The sequence below is a fragment of the Nicotiana tabacum genome, chromosome 4, assembly GCF_000715075.1.
Source record: "Nicotiana tabacum cultivar K326 chromosome 4, ASM71507v2, whole genome shotgun sequence".
Classification (NCBI taxonomy): Eukaryota; Viridiplantae; Streptophyta; class Magnoliopsida; order Solanales; family Solanaceae; genus Nicotiana; species Nicotiana tabacum.
In genome coordinates this window covers 25,611,281-25,623,106 of record NC_134083.1, presented here as the reverse complement: position 1 = coordinate 25,623,106, position 11,826 = coordinate 25,611,281, and positions in this window count along the sequence as shown.

Below are 11,826 nucleotides of genomic sequence, written 5' to 3'. Positions count from 1 at the left end.
TATTCAAAAGAATGAGAAGAAGGAAAAGGACCCATGAAATCTATTCCCCAAACATCAAATATTTCACATACATGTATTGATTGCAATGGCATCTCATCTCTCTTAGTGATGTTACATGTTCTTTGACACCTGTCACATTGTGCAACATATGCTCGGGCATCTTTAAAGAGAGCCGGCCAGAAAAATTCAGCTTCCAAAACCTTAAAGGTTGTTCGATTTGTTGCATAATGACCTCCAATTGCTCCGTCATGACAGTGATATAAAATTTTATTCATCTTTTCTTCAGCCACACATCTTCTAATGATATTATCTGCTTAATTTTTAAACAAGTAAGGTTCATTCAACAAATAATACTTTGCATCAAATATAAATTTTTTTCTTTGCTGGTAAGAGAGATCTGTCATGATCCAATTTCACCTATAGGTCGTGATGGCGCCCAACACTACAGCTAGGCAAGCCAACAAATAAATTAAATATATATCAATTATTTTCAGAATAATTTTCTAAGAAATTTTATTATATTACTAGCAATATTAAGAAATTAGAAAAGATACCGATTAACATAAATCCAAAAAAATAATACAATTCCAAAGTCTACCAATGTGTGTGCCAAGACCTGGTGTCATAAGTGTATTAGCATCTAGTAGATTATACAAAACTTCAAATACTGTCTGAAATAAAAATAGACAGAATAAAAATGCAAGAAGAGGCACTGGTAGCTGCAGAACGGCTCAGAAAGGCAGCTCACCACTACGCCTCTGGATAACGTGAATGTGCGATGATAGGTTCTCCACTAGTACATGCCTCAGATCCTGCACAAAAAGTGCAGCAAGTGTAGCATGAGTACGTAAACAACGTGTACCCAGTAAGTATCAAGCCTAATCTCGAAGTGGTAGAGACGAGATGGCCGACTTGACACTCACTAAGAGTCAATAATAATAAATAAAATAAAAATAGCAATATCTAGATCAACATGATTTATAGAATTTACAATAATTTCTCTTTAACCAGCAGAAATAATTAAATTCCTTCAAATGCAATAATTCTCAATATATTAATTAAATTCATTCAATTCTAATAAATTTCCAATTTATCAATTAGCTTTACAAGTTGCAATAAACTATCAAAGTGTCGTGTAATTATTATTATTAGGTACGATTTCTGCCGAGGTCGTACGACCCGATCAAGAGTGTCGTGTACACTGCAGAGGGATGTGCGACGCGATCCATAGATGCATCTATCCTGCCGAGGCATTCGGCCCGCTCCACAAGAAAGGGGGATATTTTCTTATGTACCTCCGGAAGGAGAGTATATCTATTATAAGATAAATTCGGGAGGAAGAACAATTTCTCTTAACAATTAATTAATTTAAACAGAAAATCAAGTATATGAGATTTCCATCCTTTAATATTTTTATCTAACAATTCAGAATATATATATATATATATATATCAAATAATATTAATTAAATAATATTAATTAAACAAAGAATACAATTTACACAAGTAATTCATGCTTTGAGTCCTAAACTACTCGGACTTTAGCATTAATAGTAGCTACGCACGGACTCTCGTCACCTCGTGCGTACGTAGCCCCCACAATTAGCAACAATTATTACTTTAATTACCTATGGGGTAATTTCGCCCTCACAAGATTAGACAAGAGACTTACCTCATCTTGCTCCAATTTAATCTACTTGTAGACCCTTTCCTCGATTATCCAACTCTGAATGGCTCGAATCTAACCAAAAATAATTCGATACAGTCACCAAAAATTATAGAATCAATTTCATAAGAAAATATTACATTTTCAATAAAAAATTCGAAATTAATTAAAAATTCATATGTGGGGCCTAAGTCTCCTAATCCGGCGAAAGTTATGAAATCCGACAACCCATTCAATTACGAGTCCAACCATACCAGTTTCTCTCAAATCCGACTCCGAATCGATACCGAAATCTCAAAAATTCATTTCTATGAGATTTCTAAAAATTTCCCAAATTTCAATCTCAAAACACTAATTAAATGATGAAAACAATAATATATTCGTATATATTGACCAAATCAGAGTTAGAATCACTTACCCCAATGTCTTTTCCTTGAAAATCTATCAAAATCGCCTCTGCTCAAGCTCCAATTTGTTAAAAATGGCGAATGGGACGAATGCCCTCCTTTATAATTCTGCCCAGGCATCCCTCGATCATGACCTCGATCCTCGGCCTCGATCGTGGTTCGACCATGACCTCAATCCTCGGCCTCGATCGTGGCTTCGATCATGGCCCTCGAGCCTTTGTGTTCGATCATGGCTCTCGAGCATGGGCCTTCGATCATGACCCTCGAGCCCTGCCTTCGATCATGACCCTCGAGCCTTGCCTTCCATCATGGCCTCGATCTTGAGCCAGAATTTCCAGCAGAAAGGAACAATTGCAGCAGCAGTTTTAAGTCCAACTTTTAATCCGTTAACCATCCGAAACTCACCCGAGGCCCTCGGGACCTCAGCCAAATATACCAACAAGTCCTAAAACATCATACGAACTTATTTGAAACCTCAAATCACATAAAACGATGCTAAAACCACGGATTATACTCCAATTCAAGCTTAATGAAACTTAAAATGTCCAACTTCTACATTCGATGTCGAAACCTATCAAATCAAGTCCGATTGACCTCAAATTTTTCACACAAGTCATAAATGACATAACAGAGCTATGCAAATTTTCAGAACTGGATTCCGACTCCGATATAAAAAATTCAACTCCCCGGTCAAACTTCCAAACTTAAATTCCTATTTTAGCCATTCAAGCCTAATTTAACTACGGACTTCCAAATAAAATTCCGAACACGCTCCTAAATCCAAAATCACCATACGGAGCTGTTGAAATCGTCAAAATTCTATTTCGGGGTCGTTTTCTTAAAATGTTGACCGAAGTCAAACTTGGCCTTTTAAAGCCAACTTAAGGAACCAAGTGTTCCGATTTCAACCCAAACACTTCCAAATCCCGAACCAACCATCCCCGCAAGTCATAAATCATTAAAAGCACATACGAGAAGTTTTATTTTAGGGAACGGGGTTCTAAAAGTCAAAATAACCGGTTGGGTCATTACATTCTCCACATCTTAAACAAACGTTCGTCCTCGAACGGGTTTAGAATTGTACCTGGAGTGCTGAATAAGTGTGGATATCTGCTCCGCATATTTTCCTCGGCCTCCCAAGTCACTTCCTCGACTGGTTGGCCCCTCCACTAGACTTTTACTGCAGAAATCCTCTTGGACCTCAACTGGCGAACCTGTTTATCAACAATGGAAACTGGTTCTTCTTCATAGCCCAAACTATTATCTAATTGAACTGTGTTGAAGTCTAGCACATGTGATAGGTCAGCATGATACTTCCGGAGCATAGATATATGGAAAATCGGATGAACTCCTGATAGACTGGGAGGCAATGCAAGCTCATAAGCAACCTCCCAACTCGTCTCAACACCTCAAATGGGCCTATAAACCTTGGGCTCAATTTTCCCCTTTTCCCAAATCTCATGATTCCCTTCATCGGCAAAACTTTCAAAAGAACTTTTTCACCCATCATAAATGATAAATCAAGCACTTTCTGATTTGCGTAACTCTTATGTCTGGACTGTGCTGTACGAAGTCGCTCCTGAATCAACCTTACCTTTTCCAAGGCATCCTTCACCAAATCAGTTCCATATAACTTAGCCTCACCGAGCTCCAACCACCCGATGGGTGAACGACATCGCCGACCATATGAAGCCTCAAATGTAGCCATCTCGATGCTGGATTGGTAACTGTTATTATAAGAAAACTAAACCAAAGGCAAGAAACGATTCCACTGACCTCCAAAGTCAATCATACATGCCCTGAGCATATCCTCCAAAATCTGAATTGTCCGCTCTGATTGCCCGTCAGTCTGTAGATGAAAGGCTGTGCTGAGCTCTACATAGGTCCCCAATTCACTCTGTACTGCTCTCCAGAAATGTGAAGTAAACTGAGGGCCTTTATTTGATATGATATAAATTGGCACACCGTGCAACCGAACTATCTCCTGAATATATATCTGGGACAACTTCTCTGAAGTATACGTAGTCACAACAGGAATAAAGTGTGCCGACTTGGTTAACCTGTCGATAATGACCCAAACTGCATCAAACTTCCGCAAGGTCCGCGGAAACCCGACTACAAAGTCCATAGTGATGCATTCCCATTTTCACTATGGTATAGTCACCTGCTGAAGTAGTCCATCTGGCCTCTAGTGCTTATATTTAACTTACTGGCAATTTAGACACCTAGCTACATATTCAACTATGTCATTTTTCATTCGTCATCACCAATAATGCTACCTCAGGTCACGATACATCTTTGTAGCACCTGGATGAATATAATACCGAGAACTGTGTGCCTCCTCTAGGATCTTTTTCCTCAGTCCATCCACATTAGGAACACATAGATGATCCTGGAGTCGCAGAACACCATCCGCTCCAATAGTAACTTCCTTGGTACTGCCCCGTAGTATCGTTTCTCGAAGAACCATTAAGTGTGTATCATCATACTGGTGAGCCTTGATCCGCTCAAATAGTGAAGACTGCGCTACAACACATGCAAGAACTCAGTTGGGCTCTGAAATATCCAGTCGCACAAGTCTGTTGGCCAAGGACTGAATATCCAAAGCTAATGGCCTCTCCTCTGCTGAAATGAAAGCCAAACTACCCATACTCTCCGCCTTTCTACTCAAGGCATCTGCAACCACATTTGCTTTGCCCGAATGATATAGGATAGTAATATCATAATCAGTCAGCAATTCTAGCCATCTGCGCTGCCTCAAATTTAGGTCCCTCTGCTTGAACAAATACTGCAAACTGCGATGATCAGTGTAAACTTCACAAGACACCCTATAAAGATAATGCCTCTAAATCTTAAGAGCGTGAACAATCGCAGCTAACTCCAAATCATGTACCGGATAATTCTTCTCGTGGGGCTTCAGCTGATGTGAAGCATATGCAATAACTCACCCTTCCTACATCAATACACAACCCAAGCCAACGCGTGAAGCGTCACAATACACTGTATACATACCCGAACCGGAAGGCAACACTAACACTGGTGCTGTAGTCAATGCTGTCTTGAGCTTCTGAAAGCTCACCTCACAATCATCGGACCATCGGAACGGAGCACCCTTCTGGGTTAATTTGGTCAAAGGTGCTGCAATAGATGAAAAACCTTCCACGAATTGACGATAATAACCTGCTAAACCCAGAAAACTCCTGATTTCAGTCGCCGAAGTGGGGCGATGCCAATTTTGAACTGCTTCAATCTTTTTGGGATCAACTTTAATGCCCTCGCCCGATACAATATGCCCCCAAAATGCTACAGACTCTAGCCAAAACGCACATTTAGAGAACTTAGCATATAGCTTTTGTTCCCGCAACGTGTGAAGCACTACTCTCATATGCTGCTTATGCTCCTCCTTACTGCGCGAGTAGATCAAAATGTCATCAATGAAGACAATGACAAACGAATCAATATATGGCCTGAATACCCTGTTCATTAGATCCATAAACGCTACCGGGGCGTTAGTTAAACCGAAGGACATCACCAGAAACTCATAATGACCATATCTAGTCCGAAAAGCAGTCTTCGAAACATCCGAATCCCGAATCTTTAATTGATGGTACCCTGACCTTAAGTCGATCTTAGAGAACACCCTAGCACCATGCAACTGGTCAAATAGATCATCAATACGCGGCAATGAGTACTTGTTCTTAATAGTGACTTTGTTCAATTGGCGATAATTAATACACATCTGCATTGTTCCATCCTTCTTCTTCACAAATAATACCGGTGCACCCCAAGGCGATACGCTCGGTCTGACGAACCCTTTGTCTAGTAACTCCTCAAGCTGTTCTTTCAATTCTTTCAATTCTTTCGGAGCCATGTGATAGGGTGGGATAGATATAGGCTAGGTATCTGGAGCCAAGTCAATACAGAAATCAATATCAAGATCAGGTGGCATACCTGGAAGATCTGAATGAAATTCATCGGAGAACTCCAGAACTACAGGCACCGAATCAATAGCCGGAGTCTCTGCAGTAGTATCCTGAACATTGGCTAGATAAGCCAAACAACCATTCTCAACCATGTGTTGAGCCTTTATAAAAGAAATAACTCAATTAAATGAACTAACAGACTAACCCTTCCACTCCAGCCTAGGCAACACTGGCATAACCAAGGTAACAGTCTTGGCATGACAATCTAGAATAGCATGATATGGAGATAACCAGTCCATGCCCAGAATAATTTTAAAGTCAGTCATCTCAAGCAATAGAAGATCTTCTCTAGTTTCATAACCACAGAATGTAATAATACAGAACCGGTAGATCCGGTTCACAATAACATTATCGCCCACAGGAGTGGACACATAAACATGAGTACTAAAGGACTCACGAGAAACACCTAGGAATGGAGCAAATAGAGATGACACATATGAATATGTAGATCCTGGATTAAATAATACTGAGGCATCTTTGCTACAAATAGAAATAATACCTGTAATCACGGCATCTATATCTGGTCTGGCCGGAAAAGCATAAAACCGAGCTTGAGCGCCAACTGGCTGGTCTACCTAGCTGACCTCTAGGTCTAGGACAGCCCCTACCCACCTGTCCTCCACCTCTTGGTGGTCGGACAACTGGTGGAGCAACTGGTCCGGTAATCATAGGCTGCTAATCCTGTTGCACTAGTTTACCCCGAAGCCTGGGGCAAAATCTCCGTATGTGACTGGGATCCCCGCACTCGTAATAACTCTTTGGTGCGATGGCCTGCTGACTAAGTGTCTGGCCCTAGGAACCTGAATACCCACTGAAAGGACCCTGAATAGCTGGTGGGCGATAAGAACTCTCTAGTATAGCACTAAAATAAGGTTGCACTGGAGCACCCCGAGGAGGCGGTGGTGCTGGACTGCCCTCTCGCGAACTGACCTCTACCCCCAGACAAAGCACCTCTGAACTCTCTAGAATACCTGAACCGCTTATCTCTCATAACCTTCTCTCGGCTTCGCTGACATACACCCTTAATCCTGTGGGCTATCTCTACGACCAGTTCATAAGAAGTACCCATCTCAACCTCTCGAGCCATAGTGGCCTGAATGCCAGTATGTAGACCCGCAACAAACCTTCGCACTCTCTCCGCCTCAGTAGGGAGTATCATAAGTGCATGGCGAGATAACTTAGAGAACTTCGCCTCATAATCGGTCACTGACATCTGACCCCGCTGGAGCTGATCAAACTAAAACCGCAACTCTTCCCTCTAGGAGGGTGGAATATACATGTCCAAAAAGATACGGATGAACCTGTACCAAGTCATGGGAGGAGAATCTGCTGGTCTGCCATGAATATAAGACTGCCACCATCTATGGGCTCTGCCCTCTAGCTGAAAAGTAGCAAAGTTTACCCTATGAGACTCCAATATCCTCATGTTGTACAGTCTATCCTTGCACCGATCAATGAAATCCTGGGGATCCTCATGTCGCTCATCTCCAAAGACAGTAGGATGTAGTCTAGTCCATCTGTCTAACAGTTTCTGAGGATCAGCGGTTGCAGCTGGCTTGGGTTCAGGTGTAGCTGCTGCCACTAGCTGGGCTCCACCCATAGGTAGTGCACCCTGGGTCTGATATACAGTAGCTGCCTGTCCATGAGCCTGCGCGGTAGGGGTCTGTGCTCCCCCGCCCGCCTGAGATGTGGCTGGGTCTATCGAAAATTAACCGAAATGAGTCATATTGTCCATGAACCGCAGTATACGACCCATGACATCCTGAAGTCCCGGTGCAGATGTGAAATCCACCGGAGCTGGCTATGCCACTGGTACCTCACCCTGTTCCTCAACAATGGGGTTCTCTGCTTGACCCACTGGCGGCATAACTAGAACAGTCCTGGGACGTCTTTACCCCCTACCACGGGCTGGAGCGCTCCCTCGGCCTCTAGAAACTGGGGGAGTAGCTCTTCCCTGGTCTGGAATCTCATTAAAGCGTGTTCTCACCATCTGTGAGAGAATAAGAGAAGGATATTTAGCACCCTAAAGCCTATAGCCTCTAGAAGATAAGTACAGACGTCTTTGTACCGATCCGCAAGACTCTATTAGGTTTGCTCATAACTTGTGAGACATACGTGAACCTAGTGATATAATACCATGTTGTCACGACCCAATTTCACTTATAGGTCATGATGGCGCCCAACACAACAGCTAGGCAAGCCAACAAATAAATTAAACATATATCAATTATTTTCAGAATAATTTTCTAAGAAAATTATTTTACAAGCAATATTAAGAAATTAGAAAAGATACCGATTAACTTATATCCAAGAAAATAATACAATTCCAAATTCTACCATTATGTGTGCCAAGACCTGGTGTCACCAGTGTATGAGCATCTAGTAGATTATACAAAACTTCAAATACTGTCTGAAATAAAAATAGACAGAATAAAAATGCAAGAAGAGGCACCGGTAGCTGTAGAACGGCTCAGAAAGGCAACTCACAACTACGCCTCTAGATAATGTGGATGTGCGATGATAGGTCCTCCATTAGTACCTCCCTCAGATCCTGCACAAAAAGTGCAGCAAGTGTAGCATGAGTACGTAAACAACGTGTACCTAGTAAATATTAAGCCTAATCTCGAAGTGGTAAAGACGAGATGGCCGACTTGACACTCACTAAGAGTCAATAATAATAAATAAAATAAAAATAGCAATATCTAGATCAATATGATTTATAGAATTTACAATGATTTTTCTTTAACCAGCAGAAATAATTAAATTCCTTCAAATGTAACAATTCTTAATATATTAATTAAATTCCTTCAATTCCAATAAATTTCTAATTTATCAATTAGCTTTACAAGCTGCAATAAACTATCAAAGTGTCGTGTAATTATTATTATTAGGCACGATTTCTGTCGAGGTCGTACGACCCGATCAAGAGTGTCGTGTACACTGCCGAGGGACGTGCGGCGCGATCCATAGATGCATCTATCCTGCCGAGGCGTTCGGCCCGCTCCACAAGAAAGGAGGATATTTTCTTATGTACCTCCGGAAGGAGAGTATATTTATTATAAGATAAATTCGGGAGGAAGAACAATTTCTCTTAACAATTAATTAATTTAAACAGAAAATCAAGTATATGAGATTTTCATCCTTTAATATTTTTATCTAACAATTCACAATATATGTATATATCAAATAATATTAATTAAACAAAGAATATAATTTACACAAGTAATTCATGCTTTGAGTTCTAAACTACAAAGAATATAATTTACACAAGTAATTCATGCTTTGAGTCCTAAACTACCCGGACTTTAGCATTAATAGTAGCTACGCACGGGCTCTCGTCACCTCGTGCGTACGTAGCCCCCACAATTAGCAACAATTATTATTTTAATTACCTATGGGGTAATTTTCCCCTCACAAGATTAGACAAGGGACTTACCTCGCCTTTTGCTCCAATTTAATCTACTAGTAGACCCTTTCCTCGATTATCCAACTATGAATGGCTCGAATCTAATTAATAATAATTCGATACAGTCACCAAAAATTATAGAATCAATTTCATAAGAAAATACTATATTTTTAATAAAAAATTCGAAATTAATTAAAAATTCGTCCGTGGGGCCTACGTCTCCTAATCCGACGAAATTTACGAAATTCGACAACCCGTTCAATTACGAGTCCAACCATACCAGTTTCACTCAAATCCGACTCTGGATCGATACCGAAATCTAAAAAATTCATTTCTCTAAGATTTCTAAAAATTTCCCAAATTTCAATCTCAAAACACTAATTAAATGATGAAAACAATGATATATTTGTGTATATTGATCAAATCCGAGTTAGAATCACTTACCCTAATGTCTTTTCCTTGAAAATCTATCAAAAATCGTCTCTACTCAAGCTCCAATTTGTTAAAAATGGCGAATGAGACGAATGTCCTCATTTATAATTCTACCTAGGCAGCCCTCGATCATGACTTCGATCCTCGGCCTCGATTGTGGTTCGATCATGATCTCGATCCTTAGCCACGATCATGACCTCGATCCTCGGCCTCGATCGTGGCTTCGATCATGGACCTCGAGCCTTTGTCTTCGATCATGGCTCTCGAGCATGGGCCTTCGATCATGAACCTCTAGACCTGCCTTCGATCATGACCCTCGATCATGGCCTCGATCTTGGGCCAGAATTTCCAGCAGAAAGGAACAATTGCAGCAGCTGTTTTAAGTTCAACTTTTGATCCGTTAACCATCCGAAACTCACCCGAAGCCCTCGGGACCTCAACCAAATATACCGACAAGTCCTAAAACATCATACGAACTTATTTGAAACCTCAAATCACATAAATTGATGCTAAAACCACGCATTATGCTCCAATTCAAGCTTAATGAAACTTAAAATGTCCAACTTTTACATTCGATGTCGAAACCTATCAAATCAAGTCCAATTGACCTCAAATTTTACACACAAGTCATAAATGACATAACGGAGCTATGAAAAGTTTCAGAACTGGATTCCGACTGCAATACAAAAAGTCAACTCCCCGGTCAAACTTCCAAACTTAAATTCCTATTTTAGCCATTTCAAGCCTAATTTAACTACGAACATCCAAATAAAATTTCAAACACGCTCCTAAGTCCAAAATCACCATATGGAGCTATTAGAATCATCAAAATTCTATTCCGGGGTCGTTTTCTCAAAATGTTGACCGAAGTTAAACTTGGCCTTTTAAAGCCAACTTAAGGAACCAAGTGTTCCAATTTCAACCCAAACACTTCCAAATCCCGAACCAACCATCCCCACAAGTCATAAATCATTAAAAACATATACGGAAAGTTTTATTTTAGTGAACGGGGTTTTAAAAGTCAAAATGACCGGTTGGGTCATTACAAGATTTTGGGGTGTCCACTTTCCAACCAAGTTGTTTGCAATATCTGCAAACCAGGGTGATTAAGTCACAATTGAGTTAACTAAGAAAATGTGTTCATCAGGAAATTCTTTCTTTATTTCGTTAAACTCAAGGGGGGATTTTCTAATCTATACAAATGATCAGCTACTTAATTTTCTGTTCCTTTTTTGTCTTTTATCTCAAGGTTAAATTCTTGTAGAATTAAAATCCATCTTAACAATCTAGGTCGAGCATATTTCTTTGCTAAGAGGTATTTTAAAGCTGCATGATCAATAAAAACAGTGACCTTGGTTCCTATCAAATAAGATCGAAACTTATCAAAAGCAAATACTACTGCTAGTAACTCTTTTTCTGTTGTGGCATAATTTAGTTGAGCCTCATTCATTGTTCTACTAGTATAGTAAATGGGACGAAAGATCTTATCCTTTCTCTGGCCTAAAACAACTCCAACTGCTATATCACTAGCATCACACATGACCTCAAAAGGCTGATTCCAGTCCGGGGACACAACTACAGGGGCGGTTGATAACTTTTCCTTAAGGGTCTCAAATGGTTTCAAACAATCACCTGAAAAATCAAACTTAATATCTTTCATCAAGAGGTTAGTCAAAGGTTTTGAAATCTTTGAAAAGTCTTTTATGAACCATTTGTAAAAACCTGCATGACCTAGAAAGGTTCTAATGCCTTTAACAGATGTGGGAGGGGGTAATCCTGCTATAAGATCAATTCTAGCCTTATCAACTTCTATCCCTTTAGCAGTGATTTTATGTCCTAAAATAATTCCCTCAGTAACCATAAAATGACATTTTACCCAATTAAGAATTAAGTTTGTCTCTTCATATCTCTTAAGGACTAAGGTCAAGCGGTG